General features: G+C 40.7%; 1 protein-coding gene and 1 pseudogene across 1 annotated transcript in view; both read right to left on the reverse strand.

The window, feature by feature from the left end:
* The window catches only part of COL4A6 (collagen type IV alpha 6 chain), a 323,388-nt gene that overhangs the window by 117,460 nt on the left and 179,138 nt on the right, over nt 1–26,790 (reverse strand). The window lies entirely within an intron of this gene.
* Nucleotides 9,497–10,114, reverse strand: LOC101528241 (mitotic spindle assembly checkpoint protein MAD2A-like; annotated as a pseudogene).

Consider the following 26,790-nt stretch of genomic DNA (forward strand, 5'->3'; position numbering starts at 1 on the left):
TCACTTCTGTAAAGTAGACCTGAAGTGGGAAGCACAACACAGATCAACTCAGAATTAACATGATGAGTTGGTCCTCTCAACCCCAGCCTATCTCTCTGAGGCCTGTTAACCTCTCTCCTTTGGAATCATTCCTACAATGAAACAGTAAGGGCTCTCCCTTTTGAGAGTACCGGAGGTATCAGGGACACTCACTCTTGCTTATATTTAAAATCAGTGACATGATGAGGGATTGTTTAAATCAAATACATCAATCATTAGTGGTGGAAACCACATACGGGTTCTTGTTTTCCACAGGGGTGATGGAAATGGTCTTGCTTCTGAGACCAATTAGATTGACCTTCACAAGTTTGGCTGCTGGAGCTCATTCGAATGTGTCCAAGGACAGATCCCAAAAGCCTCTCATGGCAATTCTAGGACAGTACAGGAAACATAAATAAATCCATTCATCATCAGTAGTGAAAATGCAAGCATAAATGAGGAAATAAATATCATTTTTTAAAATGCATTTAGAGAACAGAATCCTGTTGCACTCTGCCAATCACACTATCAGTGATGCGGACATCCCTACAAGGCTGATTGTGTTTGTGACTGTCGCGCTGTCTCACAGAACTAATGTGGAGCAGGTAAATATAAAGGACAGGCTTCTAGAAGAAAGACACATGTCTTCCATTTGCTTGTAAAAAGATCAGCAGTGTCAGTATCATGCTGGCAGTTAAGATGTGTAATTGCTTCTGCTAATTCACGGTTAAGGAGCCTTGCAGGCCTTTACTCCTAAACATACAGCTCTATTTTACAAAGCCTCTGTCTTTTAAAGATCATCAACTGCTTAATGTTTCATTTCATTGTCTAAACAATTTAAGTAAACACTTACGAAAAAAACCCTTCTTTTTTCTAAAGACTTATTTATTTTGGTAGTAAAGGCATATTTACTGAGAGAAGGAGAGAGAGAGATCTTCCATCTGTTGGTTTATCCCCCAAATGGTTGCAAGGGCAGGAGCTGATCCAAAGCCAAGAGCCAGGAGCTTCTTCCAGGTCTCCCACACATGTACAAGGGGCCCAAAGCTTTGGGTCACTCTCTACTGCTTTCCCAAGCCACAAACAGGGACCTGGATGAGAAGTGGAACAGCTGGGACACAAACTGATGCCCATATGGGATGCTAGTGCTTGCAGGCAGAGGGTTAGCCAATTGAGTCATCATCCAAGGTCCCCAAACCCTTATTTATACGGGTAAGAAATAACTGAATCCGTATCTCATAAATACTGTGATATATCCAATAATGTTTCAAAAAGGAATTTGACTACAATTAATGTTTACTAAGTTCAAAAAATGCATAAGAACCCCGGCAACAATCACAAATGACAGATTGGGGTGGTAAACAAAGCTCAGGAAGGAGAAGCAGTTTCACCACTGAACATTAAGCCAGAGGGGGAAAAAAAAACACTAAGCCAAAGAAATATGGGCTATCTCTACAACGGGTGTATGGGAAAGGCCAAACCTGAATCCAATTTTTGTTCTAAATCCTTGCTGGGATCTTGTTTATAGGCCCTGATCTATTTTCCCTAAAATTTCCACCTATTGAAGGTGTCTTGTTAAAGGACTTACATGCAGCATACTGAATCTTTGTCATAGGCCAGGATATATAGAAGAGCACTTGAGATTTGGACTTATTAAAACATTTGTTTATGATAGTTTTATTTGAAAGGTAGAGAATAAGGATAGAGAGAGAAAGATCAATCTTCCAGGCACTGGTTCATTCCCCAAATATCTGCAATGGCCAGGGCTGGACCAGGGTGAAGCCAGGGGCCCAGAACTATATCCATATGTACCATGCGGGTTTTAGGAGCCCAGGTAATTTGGTTATCATCTTCATTCGCTGGAATCAGGAAACAGATGCACAACAGAGTTAAAGCTTGGCACTCCAATATGGAGCAGGCAATTTGATCACAATACTAAACACCTGCCCCTAAACTCATCTCTTGCTGTGCTGCTTCCTGCTTTGGAGAAGAAGGGTCAAAATAAAGCAGAAGCCTCAGCAGTTTCTTCTGTAGCTGATAATTATTGTGGTATGTTAAGAAAGCAGAAAGAACATACTATTTTCCTCTGAAGCAGGGCCTCTTTCCCTGGGGGCTGCTGTTTCAACAAGTGCAAAAGAATGAAATGCAGGAATACAAGACTTTTCCCCCGGGTAACCTGCAATAAGGCCCTTTTAAAGGCAACAGATCATAACTCTGATTAGAGCTGGAAAGGTAAGTGCACATTAAGCGTCATGCCAAGGATCCAGAAATGTACAAATGAGGAAAGCTCTGTGGGAGGGAGGCTGCTGGGATTAGGGGAAAAATGTAGTCTTTGGAAGACAGAATATGTCAAGTAGCTCCACTACTAATTAGTTATGTAACTCTGGGCAAATTGTAAGCCTCTTAGAACAGATAAGTATGTGGCAAGCAGTGACACTGCTTTAATATCCTATTCAAAGTCTACTTTGGCCCTTCTCAAATGGTGATTCTGGGACAATCAGTGTCTATTAAAATTCAAAATTTAGACATTCTATATCTAAAGAAATGTAACAGGGAGTGGAGGGAGTGTCATGTGGAGCAGTAGTATAAGCCACTGCTTAGAACACTCTTTCCATGTTAGAGTGCTGATTTGGATCCTGGCTTTTTCATTTCCAATCCAGTTTCCTGCAAATGTGTCTGGGAGGCAGCAGAAGAAGGCCCAAGTATTTGAGTCTGCCACTCAGATGGGAGAACTGGATTGGCTGAATTCCAAGCTCTTTTGGCCTGACCAACCCCAATTTCTGTGGCCATTTGAGGAGTGAATCAATGGATAGAGGATCTGTTCCTCTAATTTTCACTTCCATTCTTCCATTTGCTACTTGAAGTAAATACATCTTTTTATTTAAATAAAAATCATGGCTGTGGGTTTGGGAATCAGCCATGCCTGTAGGCATTCTGGGTTATATGCTTTATATTTAACTTTTTAAAAAGTATTTATTTGAAAGGCAGATTTTACAGAGAAAGAATTAGAGACAGAAAGGGAGATCTTTCAACTGCTGCTTCATTCCTTAAATGGCTGCAATGGCTGGAGCTGAACCAATCTGAAGTCAGGAGCCCCTTTCAGGTCTCCCATGTAGTTGCAGGGGTTCAAAGACCTGAGCCATCCACCACTGCTTCTCCAAACCATAAACAGGGAACTGGATTGGGAGTGGAGCTGCTGGGACATGAATTGGTATCCATATGTGATGCTGGTGCCACAAGTGGAGACTTAGCATGCTATGGCACCATGCTGGCTCCTACATTTAAGTTTAAGAATTACTGGTCTATGTAACAGGGACAATTACATGTGATTTGTCATACAAGAACTAAGATTAATTCAATGGGGGAAATTGTGTATAGGCACTTGAGGCAAATGTCATTGCATGTTTTGACTGCTATTAACTCACTTTCTTTAGACTACATGGAAGGGAATTTACATGAAAGGAAGAAGGCACTCACATTAAATGTTTAGTTGGCATTCCAAAACAACAGAAACTCCTGTGGCCTCTGTTGCTTCCCTCCTTGTTTATAAATGGCTTAAGAATTAATTCCCTGGATTTTCCAAAGATACAAACACTGTTTTCAATTAATATTTTTTGGAATGTAGTATGAGCCAGACACTGGTAATATTGCAGTATGATTAAGACAATGTTTCTACCTTCAGTAAGTTTACATGCCGGTGGAGGAACATAAAAATTCACATAATTATAAGTCAATAAATGCATGGCAGTACCAAGAAATGCATAGTGCTAAGGGATCATTTGTCTGACACAGGATGTTATCATAGGAGAGCTAATATAGGAATGAATTTTGTGGAAAGTAATATTTGACTTGTGAATTGGAAGGCTAGCAAGCCAGTTAAGAGGCTAGAGGTGAGAGTAGGAAAAGGAACAGTTGCTGAAAAGCACTTTGGGAAGGCAAAATCACACACTGAATGTGCATGGGTGTATATAAAGATGTCACAATGGTTGCTCTGATACACAGGAAGAAAATGGCACAAGATGAGGATGGAGAGAAAGAGGATCTGAAGATAATACAGTCCCAGAAGAATATGATAAAGAGTTTGGACTTCATTCTGAGAGCAATGGAGAAACCACTGAGGCAGTTTCTATTCAGGGAAGTGACAGAACACAGATTCCACATGTAATACCTAGGAAAAAAACTGATACAACACTCTACCAAACTCTCGTACGAGTTCTAGCAGTCTCTGTATTGAGTCTCTTGGCTCTTCTACATAAAGAATCATATCATCTGCGTATAGTGAGAGCTTGACTTCTTCGTTTCCCATTTGGATTCCTCTGATTTCTTTTTCTTGTCTTATGGCCTCAGCGAGTACCTCTAGGACTATGTTGAATAGTAGTGGAGAAAGTGGACATCCCTGTCTTATTCCAGATCTCAGTGGGAAGGGTTCCAGTTTTTCTCCATTCAGTATGATGCTGGCGTTGGGTTTTCCATATATGGCTTTAATTATGTTGTGGATTTTTCCATCTATGCCTACCTTGGTTAGGGTTTTTAGTAAGAAGTGGTGTTGGATTTTGTCGAAAGCTTTTTCTGCATCTATTGATACTATCATGTGATTCTTGTTTTTCAGTTTTTGGATGTGGTGTATCACATTTATAGATTTCCTTATGTTGAACCATCCCTGCATTCCAGGGATGAATCCTACTTGATCTGGATGAATGATCTGTCTGATGTGTTTTTGAATTCTTTTGGCTAGGATTTTGTTGAGAATCTTAGCATCAATGTTCATCAAAGAGATAGGTCTGTAGTTTTCCTTCTCTGTTAGTTCTCTGTCTGGTTTGGGATTAAGGTAATGTTGGCTTCATAGAATGAGTTTGGAAGGGTTGCCTCTTTTTCTATTGTTTTGAAGAGTTTGTAGAGGATTGGGGTCAGTTCTGTTCGGAATGTTTTGTAGAATTCTGGAGTGAAGCCGTCTGGGCCTGGGCTTTTCTTTGTTGGGAGGTCTTTAATCACTGATTCAATCTCTACTTCAGTTATAGGTTTGTTCAGGTTGTTTGTTGCCTCTGGGCTAAGTTTTGGCAGGTGGTAGAAGTCTAAGAACTTTTCCATTTCTCGGTGATCTTCTGATTTGTTGGAGTACAGTGCTTTGTAGTAATTTCTAATTATGGCCTTAATGGATGCGGTGTCTGTTGTTATGTTGCCTTTTTCATCTTTGATGCTGTTAATTCTTGCCTTCTCTTGTTTTTTCTTTGTCAGTCGGGCCAGTGGGGTGTCTATCTTGTTTATCTTCTCAAAAAACCAGCTTTTTGATTCATTGATTTTGTGTATCGTTTTTTTTATTTCTATCTGATTAATTTCCTCCCTTGTTTTGATGATTTCTTGTTTCCTATTGTGTGTGGGGCTCTTCTGCTGTTGTTTTTCCAATTCCTGGAGGTGTGTGTTTAGTTCCTGTATTTGGTGCCTCACTTGGGCCTTGACATGAGCTCCAATTGCGATGAGTTTACCCCGTAGCACTGCTTTGGCAGTGTCCCACAAATTTTGGAATGTTGTGTCAGAGTTTTCATTGGTTTCCATAAATTTTTTGATCTCATCTTTAATTTCTTCTCTGATCCATTGTTCGTTTAATAGCATATTGTTCAGCCTCCAAGAGTTTCTGTATTTCCTGGGGCATTTTGAATTGCTGATTTCCAGTTTCATTCCGTGGTGGTCTGAGAGGGTACATGGTATGATTCCTATCTTTTTGAAGTTATTTAGGTTTCCTTTGTGTCCTATCATGTGGTCGATCCTGGAGAAGGTGCCATGCACTGCTGAAAAAAATGTATAATCTGTGGCCTTAGGGTAAAAAATTCTATAAATATCTATCATGTCCAGTTGTTCTATTGTTTGTATGAGCTCTGTTGTTTCTTTGTTGAGTTTTTGTTTTGTTGATCTGTCTATTGTTGTTAGTGGGGTGTTAAGATCACCCACTATTATTGTGTGCATATCTATGTCTCCCCTTAAGTCCGTGAGTAATTGCAACAGCCATAGTGTATGCGAACAGCCCCAAGATGGAAAAAGACTTAACCAGCAAGATACCATTCAAAATAACAGAGAAAAGTATGAAATATCTGGGAATAAATCTAACCAAAAATGTAGAAGACTTATTTGAAGAAAACTACAATCTGCTTAAAAAAGAAATTGAACAAGACCTCAAAAGATGGAGTAACATCCCGTGCTCCTGGATAGGTAAAATCAATATCATTAAAATGTCTATACTGCCAAAAGCAATATATACGTTCAACGCAATCCCAATCAAATTGCCCAAAACATTCTTCATGGAAGTGGAAACAATGATCCAAAGGTTCATCTGGAAACACAAAAAACCACGAATAGCTAGAACCATCCTGAAGAACAGGAAGTTAGCAGGGGGAATCACAGTTCCGGACCTCTGGACATACTATAGGGCAGTGATTATCAAAACAGCGTGGTACTGGCACAAAGATAGAGAGGAAGCTCAATGGAGCAGAATAGAAACACCAGAAGGGAACCCAAACAGGTACAGCCAAATAATCTTTGACAAAAAGACAAACGACAATCCAGGCAAATGGGAAGGTCTGTTCAATAAATGCTGTTGGGACAACTGGTTAATAGCCTGCAGAAACAAAAAGATAGATCCACATCTCTCACCATACACTAAGATCAGATCTAAATGGATAACAGATCTAAACCTACATCCAGAAACCTTCAAACTTTTGGAAGAAAATGTTGGAAACACACTGAAATACTTAGGGGTAGGCCCTCACTTCCTAAAAAAGACTCCAAATGCAGTAGAAATCGAGACCAAAATAAACAATTGGGACCTCATCAAACTAAGAAGCTTCTGTACAGCTAGAGAAACAATCAACAAAGTAAAAAGGCAACCCACAGAACGGGAGAAGATCTTCGCACACAACATAGATGATAGAGGGCTGATCTCCAGAATATACAAAGAGCTACAAAACAACCAAAATGTCAAAACAAACAAGCCACTCAAGAAATGGGCATGGGAAATGGGCAAACACTTCACAAAGGAACAAACCCAAATGGCAAATAAACATATGAAAAAATGCTCAAGTTCCCTGGCAATAAGGGAAATCCAAATTAAAACATCAATGAGGTACCACCTAACGCCAGTAAGACTGGCCCACATGAATAAAAGCACCAACAACACTTGTTGGCGAGGTTGCGGGGAAAAGGGATCCCTACTCCACTGCTGGTGGGGCTGCAGGCTGGTACAGCCTCTATGGAAATCAGTATGGAGAATATTCAAACAACTCAAATTCAACATACCGTATGATCCAGCAATAGCACTCCTAGGAATATATCCAGAACACTTGTTTTATGAGAAACCAACATGCACTCCTATGCTCATAGCAGCACAATCGTAATTGCAAAAACATGGAAGCAACCAAAATGCCCATCAACAGAGGATTGGATAAGAAAGCTATGGTTCATCTACTCCATGGAATACTACTCACCTATTAAAAAAAACAAAATGCAGTTCTTTGTGGCCAAATGGGCCAAACTGGAAACCATAATGCTAAGGGAAATGAGCCAATCCCAAAAGGTTAAATACCACATGTTTGCCTTAATTTAAGATGATATGATGTTATGTATAACATGTTATGTTATGAATGTTATACGTTGTGTATAAACTAAAACTGAAGTGTAGGTGAGGCAGTCACAGAAGGTGGCTGGGAACTCGCATTTACTTTTAACATATTGGTTACTCATTACTATGTCAATTAATTCCATAATGATGTAAATTTTTGCTGATGGTATGTTGGAGCTTTCAATTGACTGGGATGATACTCTGCTGGCTCTGTCTTCAGACCAGAGAGGGTATACCTAAGAAGACGTTGAACTTGACTGGACAATAAGATGTTGGACTCTATGTTTGGTATAAGCTTGCAATGGGGGAATCTCAACTGAACTTGAGCTGTGGTTATGCAACAAGGTGGAGGAATCCACCACGGTGGGAGGGTTTGGGGAGGGGTGGGAGAACCCAAGTATCTATGTAACTGTGTCACATAATACAATGGAATTAATGAATTAAAAATAATAAATAATTAAAAAAAAACTGATACAACAAATGATAAGGGGCAATGAGACACAATGCAGAGCTATCTGTGCTGTAGAGCCAAATGTGAGTCACTAGGAGTTTTGAGGATACCAGGGAAGATAGACAAAATCTGGACCTGATAACTGAGGCAGTAGTATTTGAATAGGTGTTTCATTCAGAGCAGAGGAAAACCTGAGTCTGAGTGGACTGAAAGTTTAGAATGAACATGGTCAGTTGGGAAAATAAAGCATTACGGAACTATCTTTTCCTGTCATAGAAATGTCCATTTTGTTCCTGATATTTTAATGTTGGAACAATCTAATGAAAAAAAAAAAGAATTTGGAAATTCATTTTGTGGGATGGAGGCATAAGTCAAAGAGAAAATACCAGGATCACAATCAAAGGAGTCAACAGCGAATAGAGTTGGTAACGGCTTAAATATTATGTTTTACAAATGACCAAAATTATAAGTGTCTCTCAATCCAGAAGTTAGAAGATTCTGAGAGCTTCCCATCCCACCCAAGTATAGGTCTTGAAATGAAAATCACTTCAGAGTCATGAGACATATCCTCTATTTAAAGTGTTCACCATTGTGGCTTTAACAGTCAGCATACAGCATGGAAAATCTTAGAGTCTTATAAAATATGGTATTATTAAGTCCAGCCCCAGATATTATATTAAATCCCATGTGTAAGATACCTGAAAGTATAAAGGGCTTAGATTTCCTGAAAACACAATTAGTGGATCAGGGATAGTATTTATCACTTGTTATCATTTTGGCTCAGAAATTCTGTCAATTCTTTTTTCAAAACATGCAAATTTTATTTTTTTTTAATCTTTGTCATTTAAGACTTGATTTTATAAAACATAAAAAAAATTTAAGAGTTTTGCATCACAGGAAGTGAAACAGTAGATATACTCATTGCTTCATGGATTCAACTTACATAAATTAAAATAATTAGAAATCTTTTTTGATACAGAGCTATACAATGACATAAATGATAAGAGGATCCAATAAAGCAACATTTTCATTGCTTTGGAATTATGAGTTACTTTCAGGATCTAAACAAGGAATCTGAACATTCAGACTTCTTTTTCTGTATTTTATATTAATGTGTATTTTCCTATCTAGATTCTGAGTCAAGCTACTTGACCCAAATGTCTGATTTATGTAGGTATTTAAGAATAGACATTGCAATGCTGATGAAATCTGCTGTTTCCTTTTTCATGATGTGCAATTAATGTTAACCCTATGGTAAGAAAGACACCCCCAAGCGGGACAGTTATGCACAGCTCAGTAAAGTATAAAGCTGTTTTTGTTCATCTATAACTTAACCAATGAAATCAAACATATCAACTACAGTTGATTTCATTTCAGGAAAAACCACATTTGGGAATTAATTTATTTTCCTCAACTCATCATCAGTCATTGACAGGAATTTTGTAGGCCACCATGCTATTTACTTTCTGGATAGTTGTAGTAAATGAATGTAGACGGACTTCTTCAGAGTTGGTAATAACATGTGGTCCAGACTCCTGCCATTTTTCAGGAACAACCAAATTTTTGTCTGTATGAATCAGCAGATCAAACGAACATGAAACTTCCAGTAGTGGCAGAAATGTCACCATAGCTGTAATCTGTCTAATCACTGAACGGATTTCATCCTGGATAACTTTTTGAGACTTTTCTCTGGGAGCACTATCTTCTTTTGCAGTCTTGTCACATTCAATTTCAAATTGCCATCTTTCCAGGGACCTCACCACTTTCAATATTTGAGATGACGACCACCAGTTTCTGAACTGAGCATTTGTACAACCATTCTTTCAGTTATTCCACCACATTATTCAGGTATTTTACGAGCTCAGGATCAGCAGTTACAAGCAAGGTGAATCCGTATTTCTGCACTCGAGTGAAGTTTTCAGATGAATAAATGCCACGCTGATATAAAATGCTGTTGATGCCAAATGAGAAGAACTTGGCCATGATCTCTGCGCTCCGCACAGGGTGATGCCCTGCTCCCTGGCTGTCTGTCACGCCATGCCCACAGGTGCAGGCACACGCTCTGGCTCCACCAACTGAGACGCCAGCAACCCCCTTGGCACTTCCTGCCACCCGTTTCAAATGTCAGAATTTCTGTCAATTTTTTTATTGCTAACATAATAAACTTCTAAAACCCTGCAGGTTTAAGCTGTATTACTGTTTTCCAGGTCATGAGTCTGAAATGCATTAGACTAGACTAAAATTTTGTTGGTAAGGTGGTTTTCCTCTCTTGCTTTTAAAAGATTTATTTTCTGTTTATTAGAAAGTCAGATTTACAGAGAGAAGGAGAAACAGAAAAGTCTTCTGTTTGCTGGTTTACTCCCCAAGTGACTGAAATGGCTGGAGATGAGCCAATCCGAAGCCAGGGACCCAGGGTTTCTTCTGGCTTTCCCATCTGGGTCCCAAGACTTTGGACCGTCCTCTACTGCTTTCCCAGGCCACAATCAGGGAGCTGGATGGGTAGTAGAGAAACTAGGATACAAACCGGTACCCATATGAGATCCCAGCGTGTACAAGACAAGGATTTGCCTTCAAACCATCGCGTTGGACCCCATTCTCTTGCTTTTTTCTAGCTTCTAGAAACTACCCAAATTCCTTGTCTTACACCTCCATCTGCAAAGCCAGTAACATCAGAATGAATCTTTCTCATCCTACTTTGTTCTGACAGATTCTTCATTGTCTACTAATAAGTGCCTTTGTGATTACATTGTACCTATCTGATTAGTTCAATATAATCATCCCATCTCAAAGTTAGATGATAGGCTACCTTTCTTTTCCTATCTTAATCATCTGTTGAAACATAATATAGCATATCCAGAGGCGTTTGAAATTAAGAAGTGGAGGTATTCAGGAAGGGGAGGCATTAGTATGTCTACTATAAGCTTCCATCCATAAATCTGGAAAATACATTACTGTTCCTTGTTTCAATCCTATAACATATAAAGTAGCTAACACATATATTGAGTATGTAGTAGAATATTTTTTGATAACAAACTATCAGAACAAATGATTAACTAGACAAAGTATTATATAAAGCAATAACAGTCCTTAAATATTTTATTTTAACCCAAAATATACAAATGTACATTCACTCAGCAAAGTGTGATGTGCCATAAGGCCATAGCCTTTGCTTTTCATGTAGGTCCTCTGGATGGAATCTCACAGACTCTTTTTTTGTAGTAACTATATTCCTAATGCCTCCTGTTTTGTTTCTAGTTTTAACTTTGTTTCATTTATAATAATATGTTTTTAAAAGTTAAATTTATCAAATCTTTCCAAAGCTGAACATAGCTTTTATGTAAACAGTACCTTTCTTTTTATAATCATATTACACGAATGTACATTAGATTGATTAATTAAAATTAAAAGCACAACAGACAGAAATGGATTTGGCAGTAACTCAACTAATGCTTAGTGATTGTTCAACACAATATGTGGAAGCAGAAATAAAAAGGTCTACCAGGTGTAACTTAACTGCCTGTGAGCTTCTAGTATGCTCTGTGCATTGATCAGAATGTAATTTTAGTAGGAAGGGAAAGCATCAGGTTAACCCATGAAGTCTTTAAAGAGGAAATCCACAAGGAGAACTTCCAATATATTTGAGAGTTTATTAAAAAAGCAGTATAATCTATAGACACCATAGTCTCAATTCACTGTTTTTATTGGCTCCTTGTTAAGCATCCCCCAAATGAGCACCATTGCATATTGATTATGGGGTGCCTAGCACAGTGCCAAGCACTTTATAAAAGTTAATTTACTACAACAAACATATGAAGTAGGATGTATTCTGTCCCTTTTATAGATCATTAAGACTAAGAGTTTTTAAACTATTATCTAAGAGTCATTTTACACCAGAACCATTACAACAGGAAGGTAGTACAAAGACATGTACTATGTTAGATGACAAACTAAATTTCTTTAATAGAGGAGTTGAGAAAAAAGTTAAAAAACTTGCCAAAAAGCATGCGCCAGAAGAGGTTCAGGATGGGCATTGTAGAGCCCATACTTTATTACTGTAACTCTATGTTTTCAGTTGCCAGGCAATTCAGGAATCATTGCAGGGAGCACCATACTGCTACTAGTTTTCTCCTTGATCCCTCTCCATGATCCAGTGGTGAATCATTCTAAAGGAGGGGCCACAAAATCTACACCAACTGTCTTCCCTCCCATTTCCTCCTATCTCCTGACATGGTAGATGCATAGTTTTCTTGCCCTAAAGAGAAATCAGCAAGACAACCCATGCCAAAACAGACACTGTTTGAACTTGTTGAGGTTCTTCAGCAGCAGCACCTATACTTTTCTATTTGTTTGTTTCTAACTGCAACTTCCTTACAATTTTGTCCCTATTTATCGATCCTGTGTATTTAGCTGTCATTCCTGAAGGCTCAAGGGCAACTATTGTTCTCTCTTGGTTTCCAGCATTACAGAGGCCACTCACCTTATGTCTCCAGCAATCACTGCAAATAATCTGCTTTTTAGTCTTCTGTGGAAGTAGGGGGAAAGAAAACATCGGAACTCGGAATCCTTGCTGAGACTGAGTCCACTGACCTTTAGAATTCAGAGATTAGATGGAGCCTCACTGAATGCGAGAGCCAGCCAGCTGAGTGAATCAGCTGCTGCAAGTTGTACAACAGGCAAAAACAGACCATCAAAGCACACCGTGCCAAGAAAAAAGCAGGCACAATCAGAAGCCTGAAGTCCTGGAGACCTCCAGCTAGATGGATCACAAAGAGTTAAGCATACTGTCAGTGCAGATTGGCTAAACACCAGAGGCAGAAAAGCAGAGAGCAGATGGCACCTTCTACTTGTAAGATGTCACAGGCCAGATTTAGTTTAGTGCAAGTGTGTTGAAAGTTAGAGGTACAAATGTTCCATGGAAACTGACATCTGAGGAAAGTTCACAGGCTGTATTAGAGATAGCAGCTTGTAATGCTTCAGGCTGATGGTCGATCTAAAATTCTACCCAGACTAGGTTGGTCAGGATGAGGCAGGCATAAGTGGGTCACTGAATGAACTCCACAAATGTGTCAAGGGAAAGACTAACAGAAAGCCAGCCTGGACTTGTCTGTATCTATGTGAGTGTCAGAGTCAGCAACAAGCATGTTGCCAGATTTCAGGGAATTTTTTTTCATAAAAGATTTATTTATTTTTACTGGAAAGGCAGATTTCTAGAGAAGGAGAGACAGAGGGAAGGATCTTCTATGGTTCACTCCCCAAATGACTACAAAAGCTAGAGCTGAGCCAATCCAAAGCTGGGAGCCAGGAGCCTCCTATGCATCTCCCATGTGGATGTAGGATCCCAAGACTTTGGACCACCTTCCACTTCTTTCCCAGCCCACAAGCAGGGAGCTGGATGGAAAGTGGAGCTGCCAGGACATGAACCAGAACCCATATGTAATGCCATCGCCACAGGCAGAAGGTTAGCGTGCAATATCAGCTTGTATGCTATCATACTTTCAATGATCTGTATATGGGCCCGGCGCCGTGGCCTAGCGGCTAAAGTCCTCACCTTGAACGTGCCAGGATCCCATACGGGTGCTGGTTCTAATCCCGGCAGCTCCACTTCCCATCCAGCTCCCTGCTTGTGGCCTGGGAAAGCAGTCGAGGATGACCCAAAGCCTTGGGACCCTGCACCCGTGTGGGAGACCTGGAAGAAGCTCCTGGATCCTGGCTCCGGTTCGGCACAGCACCGGCCGTTGTGCTCACTTGGGGAAGTGAATCATCGCATGGAAGATCTTCCTCTCTGTCTCTCCTCCTCTTTGTATATCTAACTTTGTAATGAAAATAAAATAAATCTTTAAAAAAAAAGATTTGCTGTATATGGATGAATGTTCATTTTTCCATTTGATTATTGCATGTAATCGTGTTATTGTCATTAAACTAACCTCTTTGGTCTTACTTGTTAAGTTTCTTACTTGATGAATTATTTAGACTTTTGCTGTAATGTAAATTTAAAATATGTTATCGTGAAAGCTTAAGAAAGATGGAAATGGAGAAGAAAGGATAGTGGAAGGGAGAAAGGGGAAGCGAGGATGAAAGGGAAAACCATAATGTTTTTAGAATTGAGTCTACAAACCATATTGAGTCTGTTAAACTATTTAAAACAAATAATTTTAAAATAAGATAATCTATTTTCTTTAAAAATGGAGCAACTTGTATATGTTTCAAGAACAAAGGAATCTGATCCTTTGTTTTCTTCAGTGGAGGAAACTTCACCTATTGTTTATGTGCAAGCAGGTTTAAGGAAATTTTTTTGTAGATTTTATTTATTTTTATTGGAAAGTCAGATATACAGAGAGGAGGAGAGACAGAGAGAAAGATCTTCCATCTGCTGACTCATTCCCCAAGTGAGCACAATGGCTGGAGCTTTGCCTATCCAAACCTTGGAGATAGGATTTTCTTCTGGGCTGCCCACATGGGTGCAGGGTCCCAAGGCTTTGGGCCATCCTCGACTGCTTTTCCAGGCCACAGGCAGGGAGCTGGATGGGAAATGGAGCAGCTGAGATACGAACCAGTGCCCATATGGGATCCTGGCACATGCAAAGCAAGGGCTTTAGCCACTAGGCTATCATGCGGGGCCCAGGGAATAAGACTACGAAGGAGGCAAATGGGCCAATTCCTAATGACATAACACAAAAAAGAATTCAGGGTGATAAACAAAAGAGGGGCTTTGAAGTCATGAGAGCCGTGTTTGGGTTTGCATTTCATCATTGTCCCAATTTTTTGTTTGACTTGAGTTTGAGGTTTCGCATCTGTAAATGTGAACAGTTATCTTTACCTTACCTACCTGTGGCAGATTGCATTATGACCCCAATTTTTTTTGTCCTTCCTGTTTGTGTCAACTGACTATCAACTGACTATCCACCCCCATCCCCTACCCCCACCAGAAAAGAGGTGGCATATATATCCCATTTGTTGCCTTTGGGTTTGATCTTGTAATTTGCTTTGGCAAATCGCCTACTGTGGAACTGGCAGAAAAGCCAGTTATAAGCCTAGGTCTTAAGAGTCATACTATGTCTCTGTTTTAGCATCTCAGCCATAACCATGTAAAGGATATGCTCATGTGAGCCCACTGGTCCTAGGAGGCCCGTGGAGAACAGGTGAATCTGCCACTCCCATCCTTGATCAGGTAACCCCCGAGCTCACCATGGACCCATGACTGAGCTCAGTCTGGGTTGGCCAATGTCCAATAAAACCTGGAAACTGTTGACCAAGATAAATGTTGAAAGTCACTAAATTTGGGGACTTAACGACAGCTATTTGACACATTAACTCAGAGAAGTGGTATGACTGTCATTTTTTCCAAAAATTTCCAAAAGTTTCGACAGCAAAGATATTGAAACAAAGACTGTAATGGTGGTTAAGAGGCTCAAAGACTTGGGCTGCTAACATAAAATGAAATTTGGTCATTTTCTATTTCTACACGATTTCCTTGAAAGGGTCCTCTTTGTCACAGGAGAACTAAGGGTGTTAAGTCCCAAGATTCCATGCCAGTGACCTCATCCCAAAGCTATTGCTGCCCATAGGTTCCTGCTTGGGATTTGAGAAAGGATAACAAAAAGCCAAAAGCACAAAGACAATAGAAAAAAGGATGGCTTAATGAGGAGACTTTCAGACCTCCTTAGCACAATGGGATGCCAAAAGCTCTTCACTCTGCTTCTTCAAATACTTGCTCTCTTCATTAAATTAGTCATAAAATTCGTCAGTGTTAGTGGAGTCTGTGGCTGTGGCCGGCAAGTTTGCTGGGCAATAATTCTGTCAGCTCTCTATTCCAAGCAACTGTCTCAGAGAGCTGCAAAAGCTAAACACAGGAAAACCACACCAGCCACAGGCCTCATTAACCAATAACCCCCTTGATGGAAAGCAGGATCTCACACGGTTGTTTCTGGTATAGAACTCCCCAAGGGAGGGGGACAGTGGTACTTAAAGTCCCATTGGACTGACTCAAGATGCTCCTGTCCTTTATAATTTACTTCAGAGTTTGGCTCATGCTGGTATTTCTACCAATAAGATTAATATCAGAAGGGATATTTAGAAGATCTTGGCAAGGAGAGTGTAAGTAAATGTAACCGCACAGGCAGGGATATTTTGAGAAATAATGTTAACTGGACCCAGTAGAATAGAGAGTAAATTATTTATACTCTTAAGGATTCAGAGCCTACTCAGCTATTTAAGGAAGGGAGGGATGACCAGCTGCTCCTCCAGCTACGAGTGACCAACTTACGTGTCACACACCAAGCCTTGGACCATGGCCAAAATTATGAATCACAACCAGGAAATTCCCCCTTGAATGAACGTCTGGAAAGGGGGAAACTCAAGCATTTTTGTTACTGGCAGTGGAGATTGCTAGATCTCACCTTCCACAACTAGCCAAAGGCAACTTTCTCCTTTATTAAGGGTAAGTAGCAAGAGAACCATTTTATGTCCACTCTGATTCTCTTGTGAAATACACTTAATGCCCACAGACCTATATGGATACATTCCCTATGTTATCCAGCTGCCTTCAAATATACCAAAGAACACCAAAATCTGACTAACCTGCTCTTTAAATAACAGTATTTTAAAAGATTCTAGGGGGCAGTGTTGTTGCATAGCAAGTTAATCCATCACCTGAACCTTTGGCATCCCATATGGGTGCCGGTTTGAGAACCACATGTTCCACTTGCAATTCAGCTCCTTGACAAAGGTCTGAGAACACATCAGAAGATGGCCCAAGTACTTGGACCCCTGAACACATGGGAGACTCAGAAGACATTTCTGGCTTCAGACTGGCCAAACTTCAGCCACTGTGGCCATTTGGGGAGCGAATCAGCAGATGCAAAATTCTTTCTATATCTCTTCCCCTATCAATCTCTCTATGTACTCTGCCCGGCAAATAAATAACTCTTTTTTTTTAATGCAGTGAGTTAAGCAGTCACTTGTCCTACTAAGACAGGAGTTGAACTGAGTAGGGCGGGCTCATGGGCCCACTGGTATGTGCGAAAGCTGGCATTGGAAGAGATTCGGATGGAGAAGCCTGGGCAACTCCTCTGCCAGGACATAGTCCCTGCAGGTAAGCACAAGAAGCATGATAGGAAACAGCACAGAACAGTCCATGGAAATGTATCCACTGGCATACATTTGGCATGGGTCAGGGGCAGACCAGGCTGAACCAGTTCACATCACCCACTGGCGAATCCGAGCACCAGAATAGAGCCATGTTTGGTCGCGACAAAAACCAATGCACATTATGGAATGCCAAGGTGAGGTGACCGGTACCAGATGTGGTTGCAGCACCCAGCAGCACAAGTGAGAAAAAGGGAGGGAGGGGGCGGAGCCGGCAGGGGGAATGTGGAGGGCTCCCCTGCTGGAGGGCTACTCCCACTGGAGAGCATGGGTAGGGACGGGGGAAGATCAGGACAGGCAGGGCTACAACACCTGTGGGCCTCATGTGAACTAGATCAGGGAAAAACCAGCTTGGGCTGACTGTTCCAAATGGTGCAAGCAAAAATTAGAGTGGGTGAAGGTTGGTTGGGCTTTGCTGCAGCATCAGCTGGCAGGGGCTGGCACTGGAGGCTAAATCTGTCAAGTTTAATTCCAGAACCACCTGGAGAGTGCAAAATCCGGAGTGGGAGTGGCCTAGAAGGGAAATAGTGGGCACCTCCCTCTTGGATTACCACTCCCACGGGAGGGTACGAAAATCAGGACTGGGGCAGGAGTGGCTAGACAGAAAGGCACCCAACAGCATGTGTGTGGGCTGGATAGTGGAGTTGGTTAGGCTGAACTAGGCTTCAGTGACCACTGACATGTATGAAAGCTGAATCGGATGTGGGACAGACTGGATTAGTCTGCTGCACATACTGGCAAGCACGGGAACCAGGGCAGGGGGTTCGCTCCAACTAGGCTGCAGCTCCCACTGGTTTATTTGAGGGCCGAGTGTGTGCTGGGCAGAATCAGGCTGGACTGCAACACCCATTGGTTCCAGTGGAAGACAGGGCTGTACACAGAACCGACCCAGCAATTGCAACCACCAGCTGATCAAGGCAATGAACTGTGCTGGGCCCTGTGCTTGCTAGTACATACAAGAATCTGGTCTGGGAACACCTCAGACAAAGTCTCTTTTGGGATGTCCCCAATCAAACTCAGAACCCATGGTCTGCCATGGAGTACAAGTGCCAGAGCCGAGCCTCCTCAGAGGCTCAGATGGAGCAGTAGACAGCATAACTAGCTGCACATGGAGGATATGGCAGTCTATCGGAACCTGCAGAGGATACCTAGCATCACAACAGAGGACAGAACAAATCAGGTAACTACCCCAGCCATATGCTGGCAGTGAAAAACTGAGCAAACAGAGACTCTAAGGTAGACTATGTCAATCAGTGGATTCTGCAGCAACTGCATTGTGCTTGGAACAACGAGATTGGCAGCAATTCATAACTGTTGAACTATCAAAAACACTTGAGCAAGACCCTCGGAGCATGCCCCACAGATGGGACCTGGGATGGGTTGGAGACTGGGTGGGGCTTCTCCCTTTATCTCCCCCTTTACCCCAGCTACAGGAAAAAAAAAAATGTGGAAAAAATTAGTCTTACCCACTTTCCTGTAGCCCTTGAAACTTTTTGCCCTAATTAACTATGTAAAGAATGTCAAAAATAAAGAAAATGGGGGAAAAAAAGTCACTTGTCATGCTAACATCACATATTGGAGTGTTAGTCTGAGTCCTGGCTACTCTGCTTCAGGTCCAGCTATTAATGTGCCTGGGAAGACAGCAGAAGTTGGTTTAAGCACCCGGCCCCCTGCTACCCACGTGGGAAACCAGGATGGAGTTCCTAACCATTGGCTTTGGCCTGGTCCAACCTTGACTTCTATGGCCATTTAGAGAGTAAACCAGCAGATGCTGTCTCTCTCTCTCACTGTTTCTTATGAATAAATCTTGAATGTTTCTAGGTGATTCCAAGGTTAAGAACCAATTCAGATGATCTCTATGATGTCCTGTAATATTTTCTCCATCTCCTGTTTGCATCCCACATTTTATTGCCCACCTTCAAATGTTTATTCCCTTAATTAAAATTTTTAATGACATATACATGCATACCCCTATTTGTGTGTGTGTAAATGCAGGGGGATATAGCATGTTTAAATATCATTTTTACATGTGGAACTAGTTTTCTCTTGCTGCATGACAAATTTCCACAAACAGCAGCTGGAACTTAGCAGCTTAAAACAACACACATTTATTAAGTCACAGTTTCCATAAGCCAGGAGTCTGGGCATGTTTTAGCGAGACAGCTCAGGAACTGTCACGGTTTTAAAATGTAGGTTTTACTATTTATTAGGCAGGGCGAGGCCAGAAGATCAAGAGATGATTGTCATTGAAAAGACAGTTTGGTATAGCTCCCAAGAGGAAGGGGCTCCCCACCCCAACCAGGGCCACACAGGGAAGCAGCAGGGGCCGTGTGGAGACAGGAGGCGAGAGCATGGGGAAGGAGTTTTTCCTGGGGTTTCAGTGGGAAAGACAAGGCATGGCAAGATCAACAGGTTTGGGATTTGCTGGTTTCAACTTAATCAGAGTAGAAGGACTGTCCACATTTCTCTGGTGCCTAGCCCTTGAATGATTAACACAGGGATAAACTATCTCATGGCATGTAAGTGCCTGATAAGAATATTTTCAGGGTATGGGTTTTGCTTTAGTTGGTTTGTAAAGAGACATCATGGTCCTGGGCGAGTAATTTGCTATCTCTATGATTTGGCTAGCCTTGGGGAGTCTCTGTCAAGTCAGCTACACTGTAGACTTGAGAGCATTAGGAATCTAGAAAACAGTTAATACACTCCTCTGACTGCAATCATAGCATCAGACAGGGATACACACTAGCTAATTGATTATTGGCAAAGTTCAGTTACTTGTGGTTTCAGGCTGTGGCCTGTTTTCTTGTGGATTTCCTTTTGGGGGATCATGTGAGCTTCTAGACAGGTCCTAGACTCACGATCCTCTCACAATGTATAGTTTTCTTCAAAGCTAACTGTAAATCCTTGCATAACATAAGGCATGGGAGTAACTATCTCAACAACTTCGCCGTATCACGTAACTTAACCAGGGGAACACTATCCCATTATAGTTTCAGATCTTAAGAGGAGAGGATTATACAAGGATGTATAGGCAGAAAATGGGAATTTTACAAATCTACTATATGGATGTATTTATACAACTAACTATATATAATGAGAATATACACCCGCATATATCCTCCCCATTATCTGTAACATGTGTGCTTTACAGATTAAAAATAAATTCCATCAGAGAAAATGCCATCCAGAAGCTCCTTAGGTGTTATCATTAATCACCTCTGTTGAAGATGGAAGAACAAAGGAAGAAACTTTTTTTTTTTAACAGAGCTAAGCATAAATAGTAAATAGGTTCTCAAAAACATAATCCCAACTATGTTCAAGGAATTATCTCCAAGTATCTCTTTAAAGTGATCCCACCTTCGCATTAAGTACTTTGATCAGCATTTATTCTGCACTTTCCTACCAGTATAAACATAATCATATTACCCCACACCCTCAACTTTTATCAAAATCCCATTCATCCCTCAAGATCCACTACAGTTCCTGCTAATAAGTCATTCCTGACTCTGTCAACCCTGAGGTATTTCCTCCTGCCTTTGAAATTCCTGAGCATAGCGGTTAATCTCTCATAATCTAGGTTATTCCTGCTCTTGTCACTTTCAAGCTGGGTAATACAGGAATAGATTGCTAAATCTGTGTTAATCAGGATCACTACTCAAAAGAGATAAGGCAATTTAATAAAAGGGGAATGTAGTTAATAATCTGAGGGTAAGTGGCAGACTGGAAACATTGGAATTGAAATCTCCTAAACTGAAATCCAAGGAAACCACATGTGTCTTCAGGAGGAAACCAATTGTGTGGGACTGAGAATGTGATAGGGAAGCAAATGAGTGGCACTTTGAAGTTCAAACTCAAAACATAACCTTTGCCTTGGAAAATTCTCCAGCTAAAGTCAAAATGTGAAACAGGAAGCAAGCGCTCAATGAAACCAGACAGTTCCAACAATGATGCCTCCTAGGCCATTTTTCCTAAATAGAGTGCTCCTCTTATTTAGGTCTCTTTGCAGCCATGTATGAATAGCAATGTAGCAAAGTAAACAAGTGGGAAGATTTAAGTTGTGCTTTCTTGACAATTGAATTTATCCAAGAAGTAATTATCATCCTCTATTTAGGCCAGTTAGATTATGAGAGACAAAGCCTAGTGTTTTCCATATCTGTGCTTAAGGGAAACCTAATAACACACTTCCGGTTTAGTATTCTGTTTTGTCACAGTGGGGGCACAATATGATTGCTAAACCCTTTTAGGCTCCCTGGGAAGATAAGATTAGGTCTTGATGTCTCCCCTCCCCCACCAACTGACCTAATAAATTGACATTTAGCTTGTAAAACTAGATGGACACTCCTTAGCTCCAGATTACAATTCACAATCCTCACTTTCTTTACTGAACCACACTCTGAAACATATGTTATGTTCAAACAAATACTAATAAGTTCTAACCTTTATATAACACCTTTCTGTGGCCTGATATTTTACATGCACGAGATCAATGAATTCTCACAACAGTTTCACCAACTATGTGCTCCTGTGAAAGATGAAGACACATGAGGGCAACCCAATGGGTGGCTGAACAATAGTCCGGTCCAGCCATTGCTTCCTTTCAGCTTGGGGGGTAACTTAGGAGCTGAGCACATGGCTGAGGATACCCAAATGCAACGTCCTCCTGCTCCTCAGTGAACTGATTTTTCCAAAGTTAAAGGAGACTCTGATATGATTAAATTTTCAGATTGAGGGACGGGGAAAGGGAGGAATGGAGAAAGGGAGATAGAGAGAGAGAGATAGAGAGAGAGCGAGCAAGTAATGTTACCTGTTGGTTCTCTCTTCAAATGCCTGAAATATCTAGAACTAGGCCAGGCCAAAGGTGGGAGTCAGGAGCCCAAGCCTGGTCTCCCTCATGTGTGGTAGGAAACCAATTACTTTACGCATCTTCACTGTCTCCCTGGGTCTACATCAACAGGAAGCCGAAAGTCAGCAGCTAGGAGAGCTAGGAGTTGAACTCAAGAACTATATGATAAGGCATTCCAGCATCTACATCTGTAGCTTAACTATTAAGACAAACACCTACCCCTATGTTGACAGTTTGGTAAATGTCTGCTGCTCTCAGAGACTGGACTACAGGAATCAGCAAACCAAGGGTTTCAGCTTCAAAGTGTGTATGCTAAAAGAAATTTTCTTACGGTTCTATAGGCCTTGTTGTCTCATCTATATTAAGAGGACTAGACTAGATATATGACTCAGAAAATGTTTAACATTATGGAACTTCTGTCTGAAGAACATCTCGCATCAGCTCAAAGCAGTGGCAGTGGTTCAAAGGAGTGGGTGCAAGAAGCTCATAGACAGGCTGTGCAACTGCTGACTCTTAGGACCCTTGGTGGGGCAGGTTTGAAAATACAGTTAGCTTTGGTATTTTCTGCTGTAACAATGATATTTCATTAGCTGGAGACTTTGTTTTTATGCATTTTTAGCTTTTTTTTCCTTCTTCAAGCTGAAGATAGAACATTTTTTCAATGCGGGACTATGTTATCCTGGTTTTAGACTTTTGTTCCCATACTAAGCTTGATTTTGTACACTTACAGGATCGCAGTAAGTACTTGCTATGTGTCTGTCAATTCAAAGAGAGTTTTTGCCCTGAGACTTTTGCACCTTAAAGTGAACAATCTACTTTGGTCATGGGGTTCCCTCTAAAGTTTTGGGAGGGAAGTGAGGCTATCATTGTATTATCTTTACTACCTAATGTTAATCATTATAACAATGACATCTTTGATTGCAAGGAAGATTGTGACGTTGTGTTTCATAGATGGAGCATTCAAGAAAGCCATTAGAATCTACCATGACAATGGCATGCAAAGAAACAAGAATGTATTAGATGTGGGCTTCCAAGGAAGACAAGGGCTTAGGAGGATGTTGAGGAAGGAAAATTGTGATTGTTGGATGCTAATTTGCTGTTGGAAAAGATGTTCAGGTAAAATCCAAAAAAAGCCACACCCAAGAAACCTATGCCAGAAAGAAAAGCCCAAAATACAGAGTAAGAACAATAGATTTAGTGCTATATTTCTTGATTTACTGCTGTTATTCTATTGCCCTGCTTGTCTTTAATCCATTTAATCATTTGAAAAGAGAGATACAAACATGTTAAGATGCCCTTCTACATACCAATGGGTAGAACTCTTAATGCATTTTTTTTTCTTAAAGCTCACAAAAAATTCTTTTATCACTATTTGGATCCACATACTATCCACATACTTCATAGATGTGGAGCAAATCAATTAGAATAATGTCATGTTTTCCAAATCAGTTAAGGGGGGGGGTGTTCAGAAAGGCACTTAGCTATGAATAACTGCAACCTACAGCATTAATTGGCATTGACAATTCACACATTGAAGCCAATATTTTGATAGTTATGATCAAAGATTAATAACTTATAATGAATGGAACCAAGATCTAGTCTTTAGCTCTCATGAAGAACCAAGTTTTAAACATGTCTCCTTGTCTACAAAAGTTTGTATCTTATTTCACTTGAAAAACAACTTAACCTCTCACTATTTTATCATCACTCCAATCCCATGTATTAGTCATCAACTCTTTACTCTTAATTTTAGTCAGATAGCAAGATCTCACTGAAAACAAAATTGTACCTGAGAATCAAAGTTTTATCAAGCCAAAAACCATCCGCTTTCCTAAGTGGCCCAGTCTGTACACTCTAGGCCCACGAGGTGCCTAAAGGGAAATCAAAGCAGATAGAGCACAGCAGATATTCAAGTGTGTTTACCGGAGATACATGTGCCGTCATAACCTCTGTTGCCAGGGTCACAGCAGGAGCAGCCAAGAGGAAAGGGTCTTCCCTGAGGTCACAATCTGGAGTCTAAATTATCACTGGAATTTCCATTCCAAAGTTTGTCTCTAGGCTATTGGTTTGTTATACCAAACCCTTATGAATGCTGTACTTCAAAGAGCATTATTGCTTAGTGTAAATACTAATGATGACAGGTCATCCTAATCATAGAGAAGCAGTGTGATTACAGGAGGAGAGAGCTTTTATAGGGAAAGTGGAAATGTCACACTGCAGAGTTTGAGCAGAAGGTTGTTAAAGCAATCAAAGCCATTAGCAACTGGAAAGCTACCAGGCCTGACTTCCTACAGATTTTTTGGTCTGAGTTGCTCAAGACAGCACACAGAGCTAGTGTAAAAGGCTCTGCAGGAACACTCCGTAAGCCAGCTGTAACACTTGGTTTGTATGGCACCCTGAAAGAACTGCCAGTTTTTAGCAATAGGTTCTTGGTCTGCAAAAACAAATCAACCACCTACCATCTTTTGTAAAGAATGTCATCCACTTTGGCATTATGAGAGCAAGAATATCCACAGAAATATTGAAAGACTATGCAAAATGTCCAGTGAATTGTAATGACCAGGTGTTCTGAGATTTAGGAATGGTTCCAGGGCCATCCAAAAGAAAAGATGGATAAGGGTTACGTGGGCTTTTAAGAAGCTAATGTCTATTAGGTGCTAAATTGTCTCTGTCAGAACTCTTTGAGGTTCCAAGGCATGCAGTGTGAAGGTCCCTGTACAAATTGGCTTCAGGTGATGGTGAGTTTATTAGGAAATAAGGAAGGTGAGCTATTTCAAAATTAGGGCATAAACAATCTGAGTAGCTCTGGTTTCTTGGCTAAACTAAACATAGCCATGGGTTAAACAAAATGTTAAGTTTCACCTTTAGCTTGGTGTCATTGATTAGGGAAGTGGAAAAGTGCTGGCAGGTTGTTTAGGATAAGCTCAAAAGTATGTGGAGGTGTGAGGGCTACGATTCAAACCAAATTACCTATAATTTTAGTCTCTGATTACCAAGACTATGGAGGAGAAGCTTCATTTAGATTATTCTAAAGCCAGGGATCAAACATTATGCAAATTCAATCAGGACCTCTTTTGTATTATGATAAGCTTCTGAATTTGGAGAAATGATAACTCTTTGTCTTCCTTGGCCAGCATTCCTATTCTATACTGAATAGTAGAACTCAGTAAATATCAGCAGACATCTAAAATGGGCATACACCATACCCAGAAAAATGACAACAATCCTTATCTCAATTTGATTTTTATTTTTTTATAGTCTCTCTAAATTAACAGCTAAAAGAAAAGAAGTTATATTTATCTTTCTGGTCATAGTTTCATCAACTGCAGGCCCCAGTCTCCCAAGGATTAACTCCACAGCTTAGCTTGTTTCTCAGAGCATAACAGGATTGGTAATTTTGGCCTGATACATATAGCCACTGGCTTAACCGCAAGTTCCTGCTTCCTATTGTCAAGTTATCTGCCAAGGGATTGGATAAAACTCAAGGGATTTAGGGTGGCCACTAGAGGATTGGATAAACACTGGGAGGAACTGAAGGGATTTAGGGTTGCCACTACTGGGAGGAACTGAAGGGATTTAGGGTGGCCACTACTGGGAGGAGCTAAGCAGAGTATAAAAGAAAGTCTGGAGTTGCAATAAAAATCAATCTGTCATCGATCGGCATTCGGTGTACTGCGTGTTGCCTTGTCTTGTCTCTCTGCGTTGTCTGCGTTGCAACCCTAGTCCCTCCGCTCGGCTCGGATTACGTGGCGACGAGGGTGTTCCCAACATCTGGAGGTTCCACCGAGATTGAGAAAGAGAGGATACGACGAAGGGTCGTCCCAAGAGTCTGGCCAGCTGATTCAGGTAAGTGGGACGTATTGTAAGTCTCTCCTAAACTGGTAGGAGAGGGAGGTTCATTTTGAAATATAGTCAGGTTTTGGATTTATTTTGAAATAGAGTTAGGTTTTAGACTTATTTTGAAATATAACTAGGTTTTGGATTTATTTTTTAAGTTTTCGATTTATTTTGAAGTATAGTCAGGTTTTAGATTTATTTTGAAGTATAGTTAGGTCTTGGTGTTTAATTTATCCGGTGAAAAGGACGATAAAATGGGTTCTGCCTTCTCCCGGGATAAATTGGCCACCGAGCTTGAAGAACTTCTACGTCAACTGGGGATGCCAGTTAAATTTAAAATGATTAGAAATTTTGTTAAAGCCATTCAATCTAGCAGTCCTTGGTTTATTGTTTCAGGCAACTTCAATATTCCCGATTGGGAACAGGTTAAGGCCAATTTACAATCCTGTTTACAAAAAGACCCAGATAATTTCCCCATTGTTAACTTTTCTTTGTGGCGCTTAGTCCGTGATTCATTATTTACTGATAAAGTGAAAGTTGAGAGACAGTTAAGAGAAGTACAGACTACTTTTGAAGCAATCCAGGGGTGGGAAGTTCTACGGTCCTTGGAAGCCTGGAACGAGGTGGCCTCGAGTGAAACCACCCCGAGTGAGACCTCTTCTTTAGAGGAGAGTGAGGTCTCTTCTTTAGAGGAGAGTGAAGCCTCTTCTTCAGATGAGAACGAGGCCTCTTCCTCGGAAGAGAGTGAGGACAAACGAGATGAGGAGGCTTTCTTAAAGCGGAAAATTAAGGATAAGGAGAAGGTTTTCTTAAAGCGGAAAATTAAGGATAAAGAGAAGGTTTTCTTAAAGCGGGAAATTAGGGACATTAAAAGAAAGTTAAAGAAAGCAG

This window comes from Ochotona princeps, chromosome X (assembly GCF_030435755.1).
Source record: "Ochotona princeps isolate mOchPri1 chromosome X, mOchPri1.hap1, whole genome shotgun sequence".
NCBI lineage: Eukaryota > Metazoa > Chordata > Mammalia > Lagomorpha > Ochotonidae > Ochotona > Ochotona princeps.